General features: G+C 48.3%; 1 protein-coding gene across 2 annotated transcripts in view; it reads right to left on the bottom strand.

The window, feature by feature from the left end:
- Positions 1–20,552, bottom strand: part of CkIalpha (Casein kinase Ialpha) — a 58,813-nt gene that overhangs the window by 15,761 nt on the left and 22,500 nt on the right. The window lies entirely within an intron of this gene.

Consider the following 20,552-nt stretch of genomic DNA (forward strand, 5'->3'; position numbering starts at 1 on the left):
ACCTAATACTCAATTCGGCTTTCACCCTCACCTATCGACACAGGACACCCTCTTGTACCTGTACAAAGACCTCCTTGAGACACCTCCCAAGTCACAGACAAGGGCATGGGGCGGGACAGTCCCGCATGGGGCGGGACTGTCACCCCTCTTGTTCAATTTGGCTATGAAAGATCTACCAGGCCTTCTTTCCGAAATCCCCGGCATCAAACACACATTGTATGCGGATGATATCACTGTCTGGTGCAACTCGGGGAGTGACACCGAGATCGAGGAGCGTCTTCAAGCAGCAGCCGACACGGTGGACCGGTACGCCAGGGAGAGAGGCCTCCAGTGTGCGCCGGAAAAGTCCGAGTTGCTAATCCTGAAGAACCCGAGGACACCCCTAGCGCAGAACATCTCGGTGTATGTAGAGAACCAACCAGTACAGAAACCCACGGAGATCAAGATCCTAGGGCAGTATATCCCGCAGGGGCGACTGAACACTACCACTATGAAGAAGCTTACAACATCCACCGAGCAAATCCTCTGCATGATACATCGTATCCGAAATAAACACCATGGCATGAAGGAAAGGGACACCATCCGCTTAGTGCAAGCTTTCGTGATCTCTCGGATAATGTACGGGACGGCATTCCTTAACCTCTCCAGGTCGGAAATTGAAAAGTTGGAGGCACTCATCAGGAAAGCCTACAAGACGGCACTCCATGCCAACGGCAAAGCTCATGTCTCTAGGAGTACATAATACCCTCAAAGAGATGTGGGAAGCACAATGGCTCTCACAATTGAATCGGCTCGCACTTACAAAACCCGGCAGAGAACTGCTCGATAATATTCCATGTTAATCTGCCCTATACAATTGACCAAAGGGAAGAGGTCCCACGCGATGTGAGAAGACGCATCAACGTGCACCCCATTCCGCGGAATATGCATCCCACATATAACACCGAGAGGAGGAAAGCAAGAGGTGAAGCCCTGCAGAAGAAATGGGACAAGCAAATTAACACCCTTTACGTGGACGCAGCAGGACCAAAAAATGGAGTCATGACTATTGCGGTCTCAACGCCTTCAGGGTCGATGGTGAACTGCGCCTCGGTGAAAACATCTAACCCCACTCACGCAGAGGAGGCAGCTATTGCATTAGCTGTAGCATCTAACCCCAACACCGTTGTGCTCACTGATTCCCAGAACGCCTGTCGCAACTTCAATAACGGATTAATTCACAAGTCAGGGTTGTCACTGCTGACCAAGCATCCACCCAACCAGGTCTCAGTCATCTGGTTCCCCGGTCACCTGGAACTACCGGGAGGAAACGAAGCCGCCCACAGGCATGCCCGAGCTCTTCTATACCGGGCGTCTCCCCCTGATGACCATGAAGGGTGCCGCGACCTAATAGGTTTAGCAGTGTATGCTGACAATCTTGAGCCATACAGAACAGCCAGAAAGGAGTACCCAACACCACACAAATCCCTCAACAAGTTAGAAGAGAACACCCTTAGAAGACTACAAACCAACACATACCCAACACCAGCTAAATTACACCAGTGGTACCCTACACTATACTCTCCGCAGTGTCCACATTGTGGAGCGGTAGCTAACCTCTACCATATGGTGTGGGCATGCCAATATAATCCCTTAGTTGACCCCATTCCCAACCCCTCAGAGGAGCAGTGGGAGGCTATTCTGCTCAGCGATGATCCTGACCGTCAGCACTGGCTGGTGGGGAGGGCCAGCGCAGCAGCAGCAGCCAGTGGACTACCGGACTAGGCGGCCCACCAACATGTTCTGAGAACACTGAAGAAATAAAGATGTTTGTAATCAATCAATCAATGATCAGCTAGAATGGCAGACCAGGAAACTTGAGTTTCATGGCATCCCCGTAACAGACAGAGAAAACCTGCTGTCAAAGGTAAATGAAGCAGCAAGAAAGATTAAGGTGCCAGGGATCATCGTCAGTTTTGTTAGGCAGTCGGTAAAGGAAGCATTTCTACACCAAAGAAAGGAACTGAACACTCCAAATGAGCCATGCCACATCCTGGAGAACCTAACGAAGAGAAATAGAACATTGCTGTCCAACGTGAAAAGCTGGGCACTGATACATGGCTTCAAGTACGCGAGGCATCGAAATGGGAACGTCTATGTTCGCCAGACAGACGGTCAAAACGCTATCATCATTCGCCATCAAAGTGATTTAGATAAGCTCGCTTAGGTCCCTCGATCCCCTAATTTTAACCATGGGCCCAAAGTTCGCCATGGCTGACGCAAATTATGTTTTGCCATCAGATGTTTTGAAGTTATCTGCCAAGGAATGCTCTAATTTTCTTAAGTTTTTCCATCTGAATGTGCAATCCACGAAAAATAAAGTTGCTGAACTTGAAACACTGTTCGCCGAATTCCAGTCGCAATTTGACTTTGTGATGTTAACTGAAACTTGGTATGCTGACAATTCAAACACCTTGAATTTGAATTTGTACAATTGTCATCTGAATAGAACTGTCGGTCGCGGGGGTGGAGTTTCAATAATGGTAAAAAGGCAACTTTTGTCGGCCTACTCATGCATCCATCCAGAATATGAAATTCTGTCATTAATATCGGACAAAACCATTGTTTCTGTTGTTTACCGCCCCCCATCTGGAGACCTTCGCAGCAACTTCTTTGCCTTGTTGGAATCTTTTCTGGCCTTTGTTGGTGATAATATGTACGGTGTTGTACTTGGCAGTGACTAATATCAACATGCCAGCTGACACAGCAGCTAAGCGAGAAATGGAACAACTCATTCAGTCCTTCCGATGCACAAATGTTATCAGCTCTCCTACCCGCGTTACCACCACGTCTGTGACGCCTTGCAAAGCCGGTGTAATATGCACAGATATTAGTGACCATGGGGGCCACGCCACCGCAGTTGCGGTGTTGTTCTCACCGTTTGCATTTGTACAGGTGCTGGTGACTGGGCTTGGTCTGCTAACGCCTACTGCTTCGACTCGGCTCTTCAAGATAAAGGACGGATGGTGTGCTGACGCATCAACTAGGACCGCCGCCCTTGGAATGGAACAGTGTATCCTATCCTCGAGCCGGCCGCTACCTACACCACCACTTCTGGACATGGGAGCACCCTTCGTCTGGCAACATGGAACATTGTCAGCTGCTCCGCAGTGTGAAAAGGACGCCAACATCTTCGACACGTCGGGCCACGCCACCGCAGTTGCGATGTTGTTCTCACCGTTTGCATTTGTACAGGTTAGTTACCACGATTCCTACGCCTTTCGTGATAACAATGTCTGTCTTGTTGCGGTGTCGTGGCCACCCGATTGTTGCAAGCGTTTTCGTACTGCGGCTTTGTACCTGTGGCGTCGTTTGCTATTAGGTGGTGATATTGAGTCGAACCCTGGTCCGATGACAAAGGCGCAAGAGGAGAAGCTTGACTTAGTGAGCGATGCAATTAAGCGTCTCGAGACAAATAACGCGAGCCTTCTAGAATCTGTAAAAAAAGCTCTAGAAATGCATAGCATCCTTAAGAAAGACTTAGACGCGCTAACTATACGCGTCGATGAGCTTGAATCCAAATGCGTGCCTATGCCTCCAACGAAACTTCCAGAAACCTGTGACAGCAACGTTCGCAAACTCCAAGAGAAAATTGATGACCTCGGAAACCATTCGCGAAGATCGAATGCACTGTTTTTTGGCATTGCAGACCCCGACCATTCAGAAACGTGGGACAGTACCGAGGCTATAGTTCGAGAATTTTGTAAAAATAAACTGGGGGTTTCAGTACAGTCTATTGCCAGGGCCCACCGCCTGGGTCGGTTCTCAGCCGAGAAAAATCGGCCAATAATAGCTAAATTCTACAATGAAAAAGAAATCGAGGCTCTGCTCAGCAATGGCAGCAAGCTGAAGGAAACAGATTTCAGGATAGCACGGGACTACTCAGTTGCTGTGCGCGATAAGCGCCGAAAGCTTTGGCAGTTCTCGAAGTCAATAAAAAAGGAGGGTGATCGTCCCCGCCTTGCTTTCACCAAGCTCATTCTAAATGATGACGCTTATGTCTGGGACACGGATGCCAACTGCGCAGTCCGTTTACAAACATCTGGAAATGATGCGCCACAGGCAGGGGACAGCGCCCACGGAAGTGCTGACGAATGACCCAATCATTCTCCTGCCTCAGCTCAAGTAATCAACCCTTCTTTGCCGTCAGTTCATAAGCCTTGTCATGATACCGCATTAACTTTCCTCTATACAAATACCAGAAGTATCCTCTCTAAAGCTGTTCCCATTTCCTCGCTCATCGATTCATGCTCTGCATCCTTAATCGCGTTCACGGAAACATGGCTTACGGACAATGTTCCCGACGACAGCATTTTTGTTACCGAGGCGACGTTTAACATATTTCGCTGCGACAGGTCAAATCGGAGAGGCGGTGGTGTCCTGTTGGCAATAAAAAAAGAATTATCATGTGTACCCATCATAATTTCTACGTTTCTTGAATGTGTATGGGTGTTGTTAAACGGTAGCAGTTCTGACATACTTATTGGTGTTTTTTATCGCCCCCCTGATATGGGCAGTGCTTTTGTTGAAGAGTTCTATCGCATTTTGAGTGAAGTGTGTCGGCTCGCAATCTGAAGACTACGCCAGTGACAACAGAATGTAGAGTCCCTGATTGGTGTGCTTTTACTTAATTTTTTTTTTTGCACACATCGTGTATATGGGCTGCACCCCAAAAATTGGCCTTCGAATCTGGAAAAAAAGTACGGCCCTTACACACACTTATATGGTAAACCAACGGTATAATTTTCAGTCTGACAGGTAGGCCACCTCCAAACTATGAACATGTAGTACCCAATATCTTGAGAACTAGGCGACCTGATATATGAAACCAGCACACTGCAACTTTCATCAAAATTTAGGAGGAGAAGGCAACTAGGTCAGGAAATGATTCAACAAGAGGCGGTCTTTGTGAGCCAAATTTGAAAGCTAAGCCTACAATTTAGAAATAATTTTCAAAAATCGCAGGGGCTTGCAACCCGCTGATGTCATCGGGGTGAGGGAGGTGCATCACCCTGATCGGTTGTGAGCTACTACGAGCACAGATTTTAAAAAATTTTCGAAATTATAAGCTCCACAGAGCTTTCAAATTTGACTGGAATACCCACAAAGACCACCTCTACAGATATTTTACACTAGAATATGCCCGTCAAAATCATTTCAAGGTCCCTTTAAGGGAGGACCATGGCTCTTAAAGCTTTTTTTTTAATTTTTGACCAAATTTGATGATATTTAGTACTCTTATTCAGTTTCTTGCACAGATTTGAAATATACAATTTTTTCAATAGGCCAATTAGTAACAAAAATGAATTAATGGTTCATAATTTGCAGAAACAATGAAAAAATAACCGTACAACAGAAATTTATACTGAAATATGGCTAGGTGCTAGGGAATGCAATGTCAGCAGTACCTCTTTGTTGTAACGAATATTAGCGGTGCTATAGCAAATCAAAGTTTACAGTTCCAAATGTGGGTACCCTATTGTCTGATCTAGAGAAGAACTGCAAAATTTTAAAGCATAAATTCCGAAACCTATTCCTAACAATGTATGCTTTGCACTCCTAGCTACATGCAAACACAAAAATTATGATGACGATAGTGAATCTTTTGCCAACGAACTTCTCCATTCGATCGCACACTGTTACACACTTGACACAAACCTACGAATGAGAACCACGAGACACGCTGCCGCATCACCTGTGGAGTGGACCCACGAAGAGGGCATTTGTGGCAAGAAATTGGGGAAGCTGCCCTTTCCAGCGAGAGGAACGAAATCTACCCATTACTGCCCCTTCAAGGTTTACAACTACCGTGTATTGCAGATTATAAGTTGACTCCGAGTATAGGACCCTAGCTCGCCAACAAAAGTCGCTGCCCCACTTCGCTCAAAGAAGTGCCCTTCAGGACTTCCTGTGGGAGCCACTCATTGTGGAATGCACAGCTTGTTGTTCAGTGCCCGGAATGACAACCACCAGGTCATGTCCACAACCGCTTTCTTATGAGCATGCTGAAAGGCTTTGGCACTGCACCCGGACGCGTGTTTATTTTTCAGCGCAAGCCCAGCCAGGCCACTGCTCATCGCTCTACTGTGCACATCACGTCCCCAGGCACTAAAAGTAAATGGCTGTTATCTGCACAAACGTTTCACATGCGTACAAAATATAATGAATCTTTGAGAAACTACATTTCAACGCTTAGTTTGGTCACGTGACTAGTGGTGGCGGGCGGCATTCCTAGGCGCAGACGACGCCCAAGAGTGCGATCACGTGACATGACGTCACTTCTGTCAACAGTCAAAATGGCCGCTTTAAAGGTCGTCGCGGCTGTTTTCGGGCAGTTGTACGCAAGTGGTTCCAAGACCAGTGCAAGCCGCCTGGTTGGATCCAGGGTACTTGCCTCTGAATGGTTAAAGTGCGTCGATTCCAAGGTGCTATGTAAGCCGCGCGGTTGGATGCTAGATATGCGTATTGCATTGGTCTTCAATCAGACGTAGGACCTACGCGGTGGCGATGTCACGAAGCGTTTGTGGCCGTGTTGCAAGCGTTTCTAATTCCTGTGAGGATCACCACAGACAGCGACGAGTAACAGCTGCTCACGGTGAATTTCCTGTGCGTGCATAAGCTACACAGCACAGTGACAGTGTCCAAGAAGTGAAAGCGATTGCGGTCGGAGCTAGTGCTTCTCCGCCGAGGCAGAGAAATACGCACATGCGAAGGCTCAATACGCATGCAGTGTTTTCCGAATGCTGAAATGAACTTGGTGTTGTGCAGCTAGTCGTACTGGTTGCAGTGATTGCGACCGAAGCAAGCGCTGTTATACGACGTTGTTTCTGTAACGTATCCATCACCAATTTTGATCGCACTTCGTGTAAGTACTGTGCTTCGAAACTGCTGTTTGTGCGACGTGACGCGATCTTGGCTGCGCGGCCGTCGAACTGTTTTCTTCCGCGACAACAACAGCGCCGCCATCCTTCGGCGCGTTGCTGCTTCATACAGTACATTTTGTGGTTATGGATGCTCGGGTTACGACGTGCGAAAACATCGGTGTGTAGTGCAGTGGTCTCTTGTGGAGCGTTTTTTTTTTTATTTCCTGCCTGCTATGTTGACCTATGTCTGCAAAAATATTTGCGTGAAGAATTGGTGACAACACAAACTTCTCTCAATGATGGTGGGCTGAGCCAGAGTAGTAGTTTTCGGTTTAGGTTGTGACAACATGGTGCACTCCGTTTAAAAAGCGCTATAGCATTGTGGGCTGTGGAAAGGCATCTGTGAGGTTATAATGTAAGCTTGCGACTCTGTTCTTTATTGTTAGGCAGCTTAATTTATTTTGTGCAATGAGTAATCTGAGCCAGGATGCGAGTCGCCGAGCACTGACAATGCTTTTTACACCAGAAAAAGAAGTGCTTTGGCATCCAGAAAGTGTGTGAGCAGGATCGAGGAGTCGCTGGGCCTGGCAGTTCATGGGTTAACACAAACTCTCGCGGACGGGGTCAGTCTTCTCCGGGTCCATGACACTGAGAAAAGCGAGGAACGCAAAAAATCGGCTCCTGGGCATACCGTATAAACGCGTGTAAGGGCCGCACTTTTTTTTCCAGATTCGGGAGCCAATTTTCGGGGTGCGGCCCATACACGCGATTTAGAAAAAAAAAATTTTTTTTAAGCAAAAACACAGCAATCAGGGAATGAACGGCATTTATTCTGGTGCACGCTCATCCCAAAAAAGCCGCGCAGCATGTCCGCTGTCAACGCGTAGCCGCTGTTCGCATTTCCATCACTAGCAGAGCAGTTCGGGGAAACTCACACGGCTCGCCTCGGAAAGCGCGTTTTTTGCAGCTTGTGTTTCTCAATGCACCCTTTTGATTGCACGGTCATCGGATGCACTTCTCGGCCACGTCGAGTTCTCTCCCCCCCCCCCCCCCCGCACGCTTGCCGCGTTCGAGAGCTAACTCCCAGCCGTGTAGCCGATAAGGTGCTTACTCAGCGGCAGCACGCGAAAGCCACAACTACGGCGAACGCGCTAATCCGCCATAAAAGGCTGGAGCTGGCGATACTGATGCTGATTAGATAGCGGGAAGTCGCGGGGGGGGGGGGGGGGATAAAAAAATTGACGATGATGATGGCTGCGGCCTCGGGCGCCATCCATAGATGGTTTTTGGAAGCTCTTGTGCGCGTGCTTGGCCTCCGCGATCAAGCGCTCCGCGATCGAGCGCACCGTTGTTCGCAGCCGGAGCCGATCGCGGAGGCCACGGCGCGTGCATTTAGAAGGCTATTCCCGCCTGGGTCATGGAAAGTTCGGGTGCGGCCCTTACACGGATTTATTTTTTTTTAAACATTGCCTTCGGGAAAACGGGGTGCGGCCCATACACGGGTGCGGCCCTTACACGCGTTAATACGGTAATCTTTGGAGGAATGAGGCCCGAAAATAGCTCAGAGGTGTTCCAGTATAGATGAAGGCGAGGCAGTTCCACAATTCCCATGTAGATCAGGACACCTATGCACTGCATCACTTCATCGGGACCGAAATTTTTCCATGAGCCGTCCTTTTCTGCGTATGTCTGCCCCTCTAAAATATGCATCCATGCATATTTGTTTGTGTACTCGCAGATCATGTTGATCAGGTCTGCGGTGAAGAAGAGTTGGAAGACATCGATGGCCCGCACGAAGCGCCGTGCGCTACTCCGGACCGCGCCGCCAACTTCGACTCCCGGGTTTCTTTTCGGAAAAAACTGTACGCGCTTCACAGCTGCTGGCAAGGAATCACGTCCGTATGACGTTGAGACCCTGAAAATAAATTATATAGCTGTGAGTACATGCTCCGCCACTCATAACTATTTATTAGTAATCGAAATGTGCGCAGCACGTAGAGCCGACACTCACCCGCTGGATGTTCCGGCCGGACTTGTGTCAGCATTCGAGTCTCCCACTATCTCCGGACGCCTAGCGCCAGCTAGGCGATATCACGAGAGCTAGAAGGTGAGAACCACGGCCACCTGGATCGGCGCGCGCGCGTGACCTGAGTGACCCGAGCGGCCGCGTGAAAACGGAGACGGGACTGGAGAGAGGGCGGCAGAGAAAGAGGGGAGCAGGAGGAGAGCGACTCCGACCGTCATGTGAAGGAGATCATGTATCCGAGAGATGCCTTGAATAAACGTGTTCAGTTGGAACGGGTGTGGTCGATCAAGGCGACCAGCGACTGACATGGCGACGAGGATTATTTAGCGAACCTTCAAGCGGACCAACGGCAGCCGAAAACGTTATACTGAACTCCGAGCAAGTGAAAGAGAAGCTGCAAGTGCACGAGCAATGGCGACCGGTGGGGAGAACGCTTCGAACCCCAGAATCTCTACGCCGATACCGAACGAAGCTGGAAACGGCACACGGGAGTTGCAGACAACACAACCTCGGACCCCGGGTATTTTCGGAATGCAAACGCCGCTTAGAAATCCATCCGAAATCGGACTGTCGACAACGCCAGACGCACCTCGTACAGAAACAACGATGCAATCCGGAACTATAAGTGCAACGACGGAGCTCGCTGTGCTCAACACTACGTTACAGATGATGGCTCGACTCCTGGAACGGCAAATGACATCATCTAACCTGCTGAACGACAGCACGGCGCTGCAAATAACAACAACGCCTGATTTGACAGGAACGCTACCGACTTACTCCGGAACTGAAAGAGAAAACTTTCAAGATTGGAAGACATCAGTGGAGTCGATGCGAGATCGTTGTTCGTGGACCGATGCAGCAACTTTGAATGCAGGAATATCACGACTCCGAGGGCGCGCATCATCATGGCATCAAACCACAGGCAACCAGTACAACGACTGGACAACCTGGGTATCAGCGCTAAAAGATGAGTTTGACAAACCACTACTCTTCTGCCAGTGGGTTGCCTCAGTTGACGCAAGAGCGCAACGAGAAAACGAAAGCATGACCGACTACATGTACGCCCGGCTCCAACGCATCAAACGTGGCACATATGGCCTTTCCGACGACGATGTGGTTGACTGGCTCATTCAGGGAGTGCAACAAGACAGTGCGAAGCCCATGCTCGCTGCCTTCCACGATCTCCGCCGCGGAACAATTAGTGAGTTCTTGCACTACGTTCAACAACTTGATCGACGAGATGCTGGACTATCGCAGGATAACACCAAACACCAAGCCTCCCCCAAGACTTCAAAATTCCCTGAAAAAAATTCGGTGAAAGCCCCGAGTGCAACGTACCCGAAGACCCAACGTCTACCGCCAGACACCTGCGCAAGATGCAGAACGAAGGGACATCGAGCCAAAGATTGCCCCCAACCAGACACGAGGACCGAAGAGCAAAAAAAGTCAGCAGCGCGCCGCAGAGAGGCAAGAGCAAGCGAAGAGCACACCAACTGCATTGTCAAAGGAGAATCACCAGGAAAACTAATTCTCCTACCGGCAAAAATCAACGAGATCGAAACGTCAGCGCTCTGGGACACTGGTTCAACAGTCTCCTTAGTGTCTCACGCATTTGCCACACAGCATAACCTCGAAGTGGCACCAGAAAAAGACATTCTGCTCAAAGGACCTTTCGGAACATCCGACATACCAGTAGGCGTCACGCAAGCACGCATCACGATCGGGAAAACCTCAGCAACAATCGAGGTCAAAGTCGTAAAGGACCTACCCTACAACGCAATTGTGGGAACCGATTGGCGCGAGTGCGTACCATATGACTACATTGAGCGATGCGCAAACGGCATTCACAGCTTGGAATGGATTCCAAAGGAGATCGTGAGGGGAGCAGAAGAAAACGTCGTTCCGCAGAAGCTACCGCCCAATCGGACGAAAGGGACAAATACGACGCCGACCGAAGACAAAACTGTCGAAAACTCCGAAGCGACTAATGACACGTGCAAATGCCCGATATCAACGACATGCGGAGCAGTCACGGACGTGACAACTGAAGCACTACCATGTGCAAGACAGCGCGGCGACACCATCGCCTGAACTACCGGAAGCACAAGAATCGTTCACGCAAGAATCATCGCGCTCAAGAGAACTCGAAGAGGCACCGGAAGACTGTTCAGATCGCCGAACGCGCCTGAGGAAACCGCCTAAGTGGCTCGAAGATTATATTACCGAATAATACGCAGCAGCGACAGGGTCTACGCCATTGCGAGGACGCAATGTTTGGGAGCCCGGTCGTGTCAGCATTCGAGTCTCCCACTATCTCCGGACGCCTAGCGCCACCTAGGCAATATCACGAGAGCTAGAAGGCGAGTACCACGGCCACCTGGATCGGCGCGCGCGCGTGACCTGAGTGCATGGAGGTAAAAAAAACTAGGAGAGAGTGCGCTCAGCCTCTGCAAGCCATCCTCCTCTGACGCCGCTGCCGAGGGCCCTTTTGCGCACTGACTCTTGGGAAATAGGCCCTCCACAGTTACCAGACTGCCAACCAGCGGTGCTTTTTAGTGAACGTCCGTGCTCCGATGTAGCGCAGAAGCGCAGCGCCTGTGTTGCAGCTTTGGCGGAATGCGTACCGAGCTCGAGGTTGTCTGAAGGCTCCGCGTCTCAACACTTCTGTTGATTACACTCGAGTTTTTGGGCGCACTGTAGAAAACTGCAGGTAAACTTTTCATCAAAGGGTGCGGCCGCGACCTCGTCACTGTTCAACTGTGGTTCATAAAGAGAATGGAGAGGAATTCCTTTCGTCGTTATACACACATACGGAGCGTTTATTTCAGCGCATGCTATAAGCGGAGAACTCGAGAGTAGGCGAAGAAAGGAGCCTCTAAAAAAAGGGCGCAGCGGCTTCCAGAGCGCTCACGGCGGACGGACGTGTTTAACGAGCGCTCCCGCGCGCTGCGCAAGATTCTATTTCTCAGGCGGACTTCGGCCCGCCCATGGGCCCGGCACAAGTCGTGCCGAATACGCTCGCGCACATACGCGGTTCCGACGTGAAATGCAGCAGTGAAGTATTTCTCTCTCTCTCTCGCTGTCGAGAGAGAGTGCCGGCGGCTTTACGTCTGCCCCTGCGCGGGGTCTCCCGGCCACTGCGCACAATCACTTACAAAAAGAAGTAAACTGTATGTATACCATCCCTCTATAGAGGAGGTCGTGATGTATACATAGCCGCGCGCTCGTAGCGTCCTGTCTCGAACTAATCGCGCGCGCGGCACATTGCACTAGCGGCCGGAGTGGGGCGCCCGGCCACGTATACCGTCCGAGGTAGCACCCACGGAGCGTTCATGTCACGCGTGCAGTGCACTACCTGGCGAAGAGCGAGCGGGAAGTCAAGCCCGCCTGCTCGATGAACGCACAGAGGCTCACCGTTGTTCTGTCACGGGTGCGCGCACTGCCGCGCGGCCACAGGAGCGCTTCGAGACTGTCCGGGATGATTCCCAGCACCCTGCAGGCCGCGAGAATCTCGCGACGTGGCACTGCAGAAGCGGCACAGCGAAGGAGCATGTGCTACAATGTCTCCACTGCGCCGCAGTCAGCGCACGCGTCGCTCGGGGACGATGGCCGCTGCGGCGAGCGAGCAGTTCGCGCTCACCACGGAGCCGTCAGTAAACACAAGCAGATGGTCGCGCAGTTGTTCGTACAGCGAGAGAGCGAAACCGAAACCGAAATCCGGCTAAGAGCTACCACTGCCTTGTCACGTGAGGGCCTATTTCCCATGATTCTTTCCATTATATTTTTTATGACTAGGCTTCAAGATTGTGACGTCATGCTCCCTCCTAGTTTTTCTTCCTCCATGCCTGAGTGACCCGAGCGGCCGCGTGAAAACGGAGACGGGACTGGAGAGAGGGCGGCAGAGAAAGAGGGGAGCAGGAGGAGAGCGACTCCGACCGTCATGTGATGGAGATCATGTATCCGAGAGATGCCTTGAATAAACGTGTTCAGTTGGAACGGGTGTGGTCGATCAAGGCGACCAGCGACTGACACTTGACGCATCCTCGTCATCGGTGCTGAAATCATCTTCTTCAGGCTCACTACTGCTGATTTCATCCGCAAAATCGGCTCCTGAAACGCTCGATTGGCCACCAACACGACGTCTTCGAGGAGTGTCAGCGTGCGATGTCGACGCCATGATCGAAGCACTCGCCCGTCAATCCGAAACTTTTTGCGGCGCGGGGAGAAGCGCCGCAAAGAGAAAAACCAACAAAACATAGCGGAACACGTTGTCTGTTTCCTATTTTCCAACCTAGATGGCGCTAGGTGCCCGCAAACCGCGCGAGAATTTGAACTCGAAATGCGTCGATCAAATTGATCGATTTGAATAGGCGCGGTAGCGAAAGAGTTAAAAGAATGTTGTATGGCACAGCGGTTTCGTGGTTGTAGAATAACAATTGGCTTTACCTGACACCACTTTGAAACAGCGGATAGGAAAACAAGGCCTGTGGAGCTAGTGAAACTACAAGGAACAAAGACAACAGGAAAGAACACCACCGCACCCAGTAGCCATTCTTGTTCTGTCATTCTCGTCCTTAGTACATCGTCGACATGCCGTCTTTCCATCCTTTCAGTGTTTCCTAACATGCCTTCATTGACGACTACAGAGTCTGCACTCTGCAATCAATAACAGTATTTCAATTCTCAGAACAATATTTCAGATGCTCTCGACTAGCCTGCTTGCTAATGTTATTAAGAATGCACTAACGTTTTTTACTTTCAAGATAACTACATCTTGCCTACTTATAAGGCCTTACTGAGAAAGGCATATTCACTGCATGCTGAAAAAAAAAATTGGTTTTTGAGGAAAGGAAATGACGTAGTAACTCTCACATATCTCAATGGATACCCGAACTGGCTGAAAATGTAACATGGACTCACCTTACAATCCTTCCTTATACAACTACCCACAGCCCAACATATTTACACCATAGCATGTCCTTGTGTCACCGTCTTCCATGTTGCTTGCATTCAAATCTCCTGTGCGGCATCAGCAGAATATTGTTATGCCACATGGCACAAATCTAATTTTTCTCAGATCCTGGGATGAATTCAGAACTGAGCTGCTTGTTTTATTCTCTCAGACTATTGTAGAAGCTCCAGCGTCACAGCACTAAAGATGAATCTTCTAATTTCTTCGTCTCATGCAGAAACTGCAGGTTTTTTTTGCTCTTTACTGTCACATAAGCAACTAATATTTTCCTGCTCATGGTTCCTTCTGCATTAGCTGCACAAGCACTGTCCCTTATGCCATTGCATTTCAAGATTCAATTTTGTTTTTGCCACAAAAGGCTAGAATGGTCTTCCATCTCGCAAGGCTATGCTTACTAACCTCTTGTCCTTCGAACTGGTCACTGTAGAAATCCATGCAGTTAATGACAATGTAAGTCCAATATTTTTGAGGAATCCCCCAGTGTGGAGAACATTTGTAATAAGGGATTAATTATTCATTATCACCCACCCAACCGTAGCCATACGGCTACAAAAGAAAGCTACTCAGGTTCCACAGAAACTTTGTAGTTAGAGGAAAAGTTACCCTAGTCTGGGGTTCGAACCCGGGACTACTGCCTCACCGGGGCAGTTGCCCTACCAAGTGCGCGAACTGGTATGGCTAGCATATGATGGGGCGAGCTCGAAATGGGAGCGGTGTTGGTCAAATATTTTAGGCGACTCCCTCAAGGTTGAAATGATTTCTAATAAGATAGTCATTACTCATTGGCATCCACCCAAGCACGGCCATACGGCTACAAAAAGAGCTACAAAGCTTTTCTTTGCAGCTGTATGGCTGCACTTGGATGCTAATGAGTAATTATTCCCTTATTAGTACTTTGCGAACTCATCAAGCTCCTACTTGCTTAACCATGTCAAAGTTCACCGCTCAGGTATTGCCACTTAGGACCGTTGAGGTATAATAAATATTAAAATAAATTGATCTAATAAAGTGCCTACTGACTCGTTCACTTGGGCAAACCAATAAAATGCTCTATTATGCATAATGTGGTCATCGAGAACTTTCCTCTATTTCAAGTAATATCACGGCATATAAATATGTCCTCTGCACAGCCGCTTTTAGAAATGTTATCCTTTACTATGATACATGTAATGTCCCTCTGCTAAAGTTTTAACCAGAGGCTGGCAGTGTTCCAAACAAATAAATATATGCACACAGTAGTTGCATTCAGGCTAACTTGCACACTGTGCACACGAATCCTCTATAGACCTCCTTCACCCCGCGACGTCACGGAGATGCGGTGGCGCTGATGTCAGTAGCGACTTTCGCGCGGTAGGCAAAACAGGTTCCGCCTGCCCGTGCCTACCGCAGGTGCCGCAGCTACTGGCAGCTGCATCGGGGCTACGTACTGCAGAAGTAGCATGTACTGACCAGCTGTGTCGTTGTTTATCCACAGTATCATAAAACGGAAAATTAGATTAGCCTTAATAGGTTTCTCGCATATAAATACCGCATTAGGAAATGGGCCGCGGTAGTAAAAGCGCGAAGTCTGGGTGTCGACAGGCGCTGCCAGTTAACGTACTTCATAGCAGGGAAATGTTTGCGTTCATTCAAATGAACAACAGCATGGTACGCTTAAAACTGCGCAAGGAAAAAAAAAAGCATGTAGCTGCGCACATACTTATCACCCTGCGCTGGTGTGCACGGGCGCCGGCAAGGTCATTCACCATCAACGAGTGCGTTACTTTGTTGACAGCACATCATGTTTTAACGTGTGTAGAAGTTATACGAAAATATAATGGCGCGTTTTAGGGCATTTAATATATACTTCAAACTATTTCTTAACATGACCAACATGATCATTTAATTCTAGTAGAAAGCAGTCTGGTAAGCTGTGACAATCTTGCGCAGTCACGTTGGCATGCTTCGAACAGCGTACTTTAAGTGTGCTAAAAACCACATCCCTTTCATTGCATCATGCATGTGTCATAAGTTGCTTCATGAAGTAGTACATGATCGCGAAGCCTGTTTGGAAAGAAGCAACCGCAGGCGGGCTACCGACAGAGGCACGTAGCGAGATTCACAGGGGATGAGGCGATGAAAAGTTTTTTCTTTATTGATGCATGATATATGTAACCAAATTTGGTGCAAATATGAATTTGCTCTTGTAATTTTAGTAATGCGTTTTATTTTCAGCTATGCCTGGTACAGTTCTTCGGTAATTAAAATTAACACCCTCGTAAAGTCACCCCGGGTCTTGAATAATTAAGTATAAAGTGCGGAAAGTTTTTATGCCAGCATGTCCCCAAAGCCCTGTTCTCTATGATGGCCGTATTACTCCTTTATTTATTAGATTATCAGTACTTATGCTTGCATAGTCACATGAAAACTATTGTTATAAAAATAACTAACATACTACTGCTCCTGTAGGAAAAAAATCGGGACATTTATTGCACTTCTGTATGTATCTGGAACCGTTCGCGACAAATAGAATCATTCTATTTCCATTATTTACAAATTTACGAAGGGGGAGGGATGCCAATCACTGAAAATGTGGTATATCAAAAAACAAACCTTTAAGTTCACTCCCTTGTTATGGCCTCTTCGCTTTTGCTTTGGTCAAAGAAATGCGGCACTGAAATCAACGAAACCTCTGATCCCTCTTTGTACTGATGCTACCACTGTGGTACTCCGTCGTCGGAAGCCCGCAGAATTCGCGACGTGCAAGGACCATCAGAAACCCCATTACCTCACAATTTTTTTACGACCACAGATCAAAAAACCGTAATTTTATGAATTTCTACTGAATACTTTGCTATATTTTTCGTCACAAAACCAAAGACCCAGGGCTGGGAAAAAATATAATTTCAGGAATTCAAACTTTTTACTAAATCGACCAGTTTAAGAAGGGGAGAAGTCGGCCTGGCTTGGTGCCTCATCTGACGGCTAAAAACAGCGGTTACGCGAGTCGTATGAGATCGGGACACGATCGACGCTGTCCCCACTTTTCGCACTGCGCGACACGTGTGTCAGCAGATAGTGAGCGCACGTCAGCTCTGCCGAAAAAACGCCAGTGCTTACCTCACTACTGTCCTGAGGTAAAATCATTCTGGTTAGTGCAGAGTGTCAAAAACTTATCATTTTATTCAATGCCTAGGTACAATACACTGTGGCGAAATACGCCGTAGATGGCCAATGCGAGTTTGTGTACTTCGAGAAATACTAAGTTGAAAGCATCAACCATTGCTATGGTTCTCAGAAACTCAAAGCGTGCCTACAAGCCTTCAAAACCGGCGCTGCACCACCTCAACTCGACGCCACTCCCTGGCCTCTTGCCTACCGTGAGCCCGCTAGCGACTGCAGCGCCACCTCGCTTGTTTGCAAACATGGAGGAGGTCTATAGGGCCGAACACACTGAGTGGAACAAGCAAGGCTGCAGTACAAGCTGCTAACAACCGTCATAATTGCAAAATCACATTTTTCAAATAGCTAAGGTTATATATTTTAAATTATTAGTGAGTTATTCAAAATAGCACACAGCAGTGGTTTTACATTTTTGATAGAAAAAAAAAATATTGGCGAAGGGAAGGCGCAAAAAGGACAATCACGAGAGAAGAGCCAGGATGGGACGAGCGTTTCCCTAGCAGTGCACAGTAGTTGTCACTGTAGTCAAGAGTTTGACGAAACGTCGTCTGGTCAGGTAGAGGCATAATAAAAACATAGGGTCACTGACCAAGTCAAAATTTTAATGAAACGTATTGACGTCAATACGTTTCATTAAAATTTTGACTTGGTCAGTCACCCTATGTTTTTAGTAGTTGTCACTGTAATATGTAAACAGGTTTCCTCCCCGCTGACAGTTATTGCAAAAGAGATGCGTATAACGACGACTAGCTGCACAACACCAAGTTCATTTCAGCATTCGGAACACACTGCATGCGTAGTGAGCCTTCGCACGTGCGCACTTCTCTGCCTCGGCGGAGAAGCACTTGCTCCGAACGCAATCACTTTCACTTCTTGGACACTGTCACTGTGCTGTGTAGCTTATGCACGCACAGGAAATTCACCATGAGCAGCCCCCTTTCTCCAAGGTGAGCAGCTGTTACTCGTCGCTGTCCATGGTGATCCTCACAGGAATTGGAAACGCTTGCAACACGGCCACAAACGCTTCGTGACATCGCCACCGCGTAGGTCCTACGTCGGTTTGAAGACCAATGCAATACGCATATCTAGCATCCAACCGCACGGCTTACATAGCACCTTGGAATCGGCGCACTTTAACCATTCAGAGGCAAGTATCCTGGATCCAACTAGGCAGCTTGCACTGGTCTTGGAACCACTTGCTTACAACTGCCCGAAAACACCATGACTGCCGCCGCGACCTTTCAAACGGCCATTTTGACTGTTGACAAAAGTGACGTCATATCACGTGATCGCACTCTAGTCACGTGACCAAACTAAACGTTCAAATCTAGTTTCTAAAAGATTCATTATATTTTGTATGCATATGAAACGTTTGTGCAGATAGTTCTTTAGAACAGCCATTTACTTTTAATGCTTGCGTACTAATCGGAGGGGAAGTGACGTGCACAGTACAGCGAGCCAATGAGCAGTGCGCTGGCTGGGCTTGCGCTGAAAAATAAACACGCCACCCAGACGCCTACGCCACAGGGGACGAAATCATTCGAGGACAGTTTCATCATTAAAAAAAAAAAAAAACCTTTTCCCGCACGATTACTTTAGGTGGAGATTTTCCCTTCGTTGACATCCTCTTGAACAGAAGAAAGGGCCCATATGCAGTGCAGCACAACATGACCTAGTGAACTTGGCACTCCCCTTTCCTGGGCACAGTCCTCTTGCATGTCTTGCAGATTTCACCAAACAGGAGCAAATAGTTTGCCCTCCGGTGACTCACGTAGCGCAGAAACGCGCGTTTCTCTTCGCATGCCTCGGGCAACCTTTGGCATACGGTTGTGCATCATTCAGGCCATTCAGTTTCATGAAATTTGTCACACATTTCACTGACACCTTAAACTCGGTGCATGGGATGCACATCTTTTCCGTGACAGCGTGTGCCTTCGCTTCATAGTCGTCGTAGCAAAGACTAAGGCTCTATCTTCTTCTTTAGTCGTGAGCCCAATTTCGAACCACCTCCTTGACCAGACCTCGGTCTGCGAAAGGAACGGCGTTTAGCAGCACACGCAAAAATCCTGCTTCTTTGTTTTCTCCACTCTCTCACACACTTTTCTGACAAATCAAACTGCGACGACATTGTTTTCCGCCCAGGCATACAGGATTGCTTGTCGCTTAAGCCGCGCTGTACTGCTGCCAAGGTTGTGGCAGCACCTTCGAGTCCGTTGGGCCACATGCACCACTGCTAGTCCCTGTCACCTTGGCATGCACAAGGCATCCAAAAAACACCCGAAAACGCTTGTGACTGGTCACTTGGTTTACCGTATTTACTCACACAATTGGCACACTTCCAATTTATTGGCTGGGTTTACAAAAAAAAAAAAATTTCAAGTATATTTTGCATGCAAGGCAGGATTGGGAATATTGGCGCAGCCGCATCGCTGTGTACTTCGAGCAACCTCCGGCACCAGAATCCGAAACTATCAAACCACTGGTTGTTCTGTTTGCCACTAATCAGCCGACGGCTGTTATATCTCTACTTGTCTCAGGCTGCTGGCTTTGTGCGTTTATTATTTTGAGCTGCGCATTCCAAATTCCTGTTTTTTAGGCAGACACTTTTTCATATTGTGTCTGACAACTATTACATAACTAGGCATGCACGGGGTGTGATTATATTATTTACGGCTTGATCAAAACTACTTTTCACCCCACACATAGGTAAACTTTACAGGTCCTCATACAGGTCGACTCTAATTATAAATTGACCCTTCACCTTTGGAAGGCCATGAAAAAAAATTAACATGGATTTAAAATCGGCAACATATGGTAGCTATGTATCGCAGATACCTCACCCTATGTCCAGAACACTTCTTACGCCCTGCTGTGTTTCCTGGACAAAAAGCAAAATGCAGTAAACTTGCCCTTGAAACGTGTCATGTGACGACATGCTTCCACTGTCTCAGGCACACATCTAAAAAACCATTGATCATCCAGAGGTTGAAATCAGCTTCACGGAGTACCCTATTCACACGAATCTAAGCAGTCTTTTTTTTGCAAAAATATGGCGCACGACGGAAATGTACAGCACAAATACAGACGAGGGCACAAGAAAGACACATAGAACAACCGAGCGCTGACTTGCAACAGTTTATTTTGAACCTCGGACCAGTAATAGCTGAGAATAGGAGGCTTGGCCATCTATTGCAAGTCAGCGTTCATGTGTTCTATGTGTCTTCCTTGTGTCCTCGTCTGTATTTGCACTGTACATTTCCGTCATGAATCACCAGCATGCCCAGACGGTTTGGGAAAGGGGGGGGGGTTGTATTAGATTCGAAGCTGAAAACTAGGTTTAAGAGGGAAGATCGGTCCGTGCGACGAAAGGAAAAAGCTTACGCGAGGAGCGCACGAGAGGCTACAGTGGTAGCCTGGCGAAAAAAAAAAAAGAAATAGTCGTGGTTACTGTAAATTCGCTCAAGGTCGCCCGTGTCCCCTAGGGCCCGAC

Source organism: Amblyomma mixtum, chromosome 3, assembly GCF_055824585.1.
Source record: "Amblyomma mixtum isolate Tamu chromosome 3, ASM5582458v1, whole genome shotgun sequence".
Taxonomy (NCBI): domain Eukaryota; kingdom Metazoa; phylum Arthropoda; class Arachnida; order Ixodida; family Ixodidae; genus Amblyomma; species Amblyomma mixtum.